Source organism: Pteropus medius, unplaced genomic scaffold (genome assembly GCF_902729225.1).
Source record: "Pteropus medius unplaced genomic scaffold, Ma_sr-lr_union100, whole genome shotgun sequence".
Taxonomy (NCBI): domain Eukaryota; kingdom Metazoa; phylum Chordata; class Mammalia; order Chiroptera; family Pteropodidae; genus Pteropus; species Pteropus medius.
This window is the reverse complement of record NW_024354500.1, coordinates 23,873,577-23,878,945: the sequence shown is the minus strand read 5'-3', so window position 1 is coordinate 23,878,945 and position 5,369 is coordinate 23,873,577.

The window sequence follows — 5,369 nt, the reverse complement described above, 5'->3', positions numbered from 1 at the left end:
CTATTTTCTTTTTTTCTGGTGTATTACATATGCACATACTGGATATTTATTTTACTTTGCTGCAATAAGCATTTGTTAACTCTGTACTATATATGAGAATTCACTGTGGGAGAGACATTATACCTTCAACATCATTTTGTGTATTGAGAGATACAAAGAAAAATTAGATATAATTTTCTACAAAGAGCCATTTAAAATAGACAAGCTGTACAAAACTAAAATCAATATGAGATTGTGTTGACTATGAATAGATTAAAAAGTGCTAAGGAGAGAGACTCTATTATTTTTTTAACAAGATAAGTATTTCAGCTGGACTTTGAAAAATGAGTAAGATTCTGATGGGATACAATATACATAATAATAAATCAAAGAAAAGGAAATGCAGAAACACAGACAACACAAACAAAATAAAAGCTGCATTTGCAGACATATATTAATTATGTGCTCTCTTTATACAATCCGGTTCAAGAATTTCTTCCTCATGCTATTTGTTCCAACTTTCTTTTCAGATTCAGCTGGTTTAGGATTGAACTGTGACATGTTTAAGAACATAGAACATGTTGTATTATAATATATTCCTCCCAACACCACTTTTTTTTTTCTTTTGTAGCCTCATTTTTTTTGGAAAAGTAATTTTTCAATAAGTACAATTTGTCCTAAAACAATTTATTCTGATTCATGAACATAATAATTTTCTTTTTCATTTTGACACTACCCAGTCAATACACTTTCATAATATGAGACATGATAAATAAAAAAGCTATAATACACATAATTACAACAAATTAAATATGCTATATAAAAAGAGACCAAAATGAATTATACTCTCTTTGCATTTTCACCTGAAAAAGAAACCCATTACATGTAATAAAGATATTATCCATTTTTTTAACCTATGCACTTAATTTCTATTTCTCTATATTGAGAGTGTATTTCCAAGTTCCCTAGGGCTGTTTCTTTTAAAAGAAAACATTATTTATAGCTACTGTGCTTATTTGTACCACTTTGCCAACTGGAGATGACTTGTTTCTTCTGAAAAGAGTAATACCGACTGCAAGGCTGTGCATATTTTAGATTCTTTCAATTCCTGAGGAAAAAGTATCAGAAGTTGTAATCAGGACATAGCAATTTTAGGGACTCATTTATTATTTTGTGTTTTATCTTCAGGTATTTTTTATAGGCTTTTCAACATTGGCTGCTCTTTGTGTTTAGAAAAAGTTGATTAACTAAGATGTCATTATTTAGAATATTTACCAACCCAATGGCAACTTAAACTCTGAAAACAGTTTTATAATAATTAAAATGATAATCTTTTACAATGTATGAAACTTTAAGTTTTAGGTACTTTTTAACAAACATCTGTTTGGTTTCAGTGGTAGAGCTAAAAATCAAATGTTAATCTATTAATATTAAAGAAAGAAATTGAAATATTACCTCCTATCCTTAAAAAAAACTTCAGTAACAAAATTTGAATTATCAGTTGGATAAATTATAACTTGATCAAAGGTTGTAGTAGTGTTTGGCACCTGAAATAAACAGAAAACACTGGAAATTCAAATATATGTAATTCCAATAATTTTCTGCAGTATGTTTATGAACTTAGGTCAGCAAATGTTAGTTGCTGTTCTGAGCATATAAACTAATTTTTGGTTTATTTTTTAGTTTGTTGTTAAATATCTAGTATCGTTACACCATAATTTTCTGTGGTTCTTTCTTTTTATTTAAAACTGTGTCTCTCTTAATAGCCAGTCAGGCATTCTACTCTCCCCATTCCATCCAGCTCAGGATTTTTCCTTGTAGTTGCTGGAATAGTGTTGCCTATGAATTTTCTGTTTTTTGGTTTAATGAGTTATCTTAAAGAGCATATAGTGTATTTGCTTAAGGGCCTTTACCATATTCCAGGCTGTACTGCACACTATTAGTCTGCTCAGGCTGCCATAACAAAATACCATAGATTGGGTGACTTAAACAGAAATTTATTTTCTCACAGTTCTGGGGGCCGGAAGTCTTGAGATCAGGGTGCCTGTATGGTCAGATTCTCTTTCTGGTTTACAGTTTCTGGTCGCTGTGTCTTAAAATGATAGAGAAAGAGGGAGAGAGAGCAAGAGCAAACACAGAAGAAAGAAGAGAGAGAGCGCACACTCTTCGGTGTCTCTTGTGACATTCATCCCATGAGGGTCCCTGTCTCATAACCTTATCGAAACCTAATTACCTTCGAAGGTCCTATATTCAAATACTATCATATTGTAGGGTAGGGCTTCAGCATATGAATTTTTCAGCCCATAGTAATACCCTCAAGCTTTATGATGCCGTTGCTCTTCCATATTTCTTGAAATTGTGTTTCATCATCATCAGGTGATTAGACTATTTATTTTAACTTTTCTCCTGTTTTATATTTAACATATTTGTGCATGAATTACAAGGTTCTTTTTGAATCTACTGCTTCACCATTTTTACTCTTGTAGTGTATGAAGCAAGTGGCCCTGGTATAGGAATATAGATTGCCATTTAATATTCATTATCAAACCATAAGATCTCACTTGTTGAAGGTCCAATTTATTATTGTTTAATGCTATCATTTTCATCTACGTTTCACCTTTAGCATTTTTAGCTTTAGCTAGAAATTTTGTTATAGCTAACAAACTGAATTAATTTATTTAATATAGACAATGCGATGGCATGCCCAACTGTGTACAAAAGTCTAAAAGTTGCACAAGCCTCGTTTGGCCTTATTAATTCGATGAAGACTACTAGCCAGAGTTTCCACTTGAGGTGGCTTTTAGAGACTAGTTTGTTATTTGATATATGAGAAAGAGCAAATGGGGTCTGTGGTGGTTGGATTAAATGAGGTTTGCATATAAATGCTTCACTCCTTGATAATGATTTGAGATTATTTAGAAAAAAAGTATATTACAGGTGAGTGATATAGTTTAATGTAGATAGAATTGTGAATGAACTTGATCCAACATGCTTATAAAAATATAGCCAATGCACTTATTAAAAATATATATTTCTAGGATATTATGATTTGGTATGCAGTCAATACTGGGAAATACTACACTAGGCAAGGAGGAACCATTTTAGTTTTTTGTGTATGATGATGGCATGGTTCAATTTGTAGATGTTTGATTCAAAGGACCATGATCCTCTCAGTTCTTAGCAAAGAGCTGTCACACAGTAGATGATCAGGCAATAACTGTTGTATAAGTAAAAACTGCATGAATTATTTTTAAAAGATTAATCAGGAAGTTGCAAAAATATGAATTGGACTATGGAATTGTGGAATTATAGTGTATAGCTATGATATACTGGAATTATGTATTTTGATGGCAATAAAAAAAGAAAAACAAAAACTGGGAAAAATGAATGTCACCATGTCACTATTCCCAAGGATTTCTGGCAATCTTTAGGTTTTATATTATGTGCTAGATATAGCTTTAAAATGTCAACTATGTATTTTTGATATTTTCCCCAACATACTATAGAAACAAAGAAAAGAGAGCTTTCAAAAAATCAGCTTATTTTTAGACTGTTGAAATTTTATGTTCGAATGACGTGTTGAGATGTTAGTCTAGGTATGTGGCTCACTGTCACTTTGTCACATGTAAATGAGTCACCTTTTCTCCTAATATTTCCTCTTTGTAGGGCAACCTACATCTGTCCCTGTTTCTATCAAATGAAACCCTGTCTATTCTTCAAGTATGAATTAAACTTTTGCTCCATCAGCTTAGCTGTACTTTTCTCTGTAGAGCTAAAGCTGATCATTACATAAATGAGTATAGAGCTTAGTAGTTCTTTTTTACAATTATTACATTGTGATTTGTAATGTAATAATTGTGTACATTGGTGTACTGTATATTGTAGACAGTTGCCTGTAATCTTTTTATCTGCTATGTTCTTTATATTTGCATGCAATTGCATGCAATTGTTCTTAATTAATATTTGTTTAATAAATCAATGAATTAAAAAAGAAAATCATGACATTCTAATAATTTCTAATCCTCTTCCATAATTAAAAGAACTGAGGCAGAAACCTCTGTGTTATAGATTATTAATTTGATGTTGAGATTGGTTTATAGTTTATTTTAAAAGTTTTATTTTGCCTTTTTTACTTTTCAATTTTTATTTTCAATAATTTTATGTTAACTAAAAAGCATGTTAACTTAGGAAATATGTTTATTGTTATTTGATATAAAACTTATTCTAGGTTACATATAGATGGTCATTCAAGAAGCATTTTTCAAAGCTAACGTGGTGTGACATTCCAAGATTCAGTGACAGTTTTGAATAGAGGCTTGAAAGCAGTGCAGTTTTATACCAGCGTATGTGGTAGCAATTACTAATTAGATAATTGGAAACATATGGCAACAATTACTGTCAATCAAATTATGCGATATCCCAGTAGGTAAAGTAATACCTTCAGAGCAGAAATGTCTGATATGTATATTCTCGATTTGATCAAGGGATTAATAAGAGCATTCTATGTTATAGTTGGAGTCACTACCAATGGACAACACTTAGAAGCAATCTATAACTTTAATTGAGGTCGTGGCTACAGTATGTGACAGCAGCTATGAATTGCTCCATCCAATTTGCTGTGGCTCATTAAGACATAAACTGCTCAAGAATTGTGTAGACAGGTAACAACAAATCATACCAAGTGAATTGTTCAGTGAGGTAGAATTCTATTGTACAGATATGGCCTAAGGCCAGGTTTATGTATCACAAGAAAAATGCCCGTGATATAGTATATACAGTGTATCCAGGTGTTAGCTGGATTGTCAGATGCATCATCTTTTCTGGCAGCAATAGCTCATTAAGATCTATATCCAGAGAATAATGGAGCTTATACTTACAATATGTCATGGTTTCTGTGGAAGCCAATGGATATACCACTATCAATCTAGTATGAGAAAACCTAGTTTTAGATTAGAAGCCAGAGCACTCTGTTTGCCCAGTAAAATTACCTTCACAGACCACATGAATATGTAGGCTTCATTGCTCACCCTTCTTCATCAAATTTTGCACTCAACAATGCATACTCAATATGCTCAGAAACTTTTCATATCCAGGTGAAGAGAGGACTTATTAAATCTATTAAGAAGCTATCAAAACTCAGATCAAAGAGTACCTTAGTTGGTCTTCTGACAACTGTGTGCAATACTATTATCAGCGTTCATATTGCCAAAATTAGAACTTGCTTGTCTATTTAGATCCTTTTCTTCTCTTTACTCTTAACCTTCTAATGCTAATAGCAACACTTCTATCACATATTTGTGCGTACACATCCACCTACACATACACACACACATGCACACTACATACTTTCTCATAACATGAGTTTACTGTCTGTGTTGGAAACCCAGAGA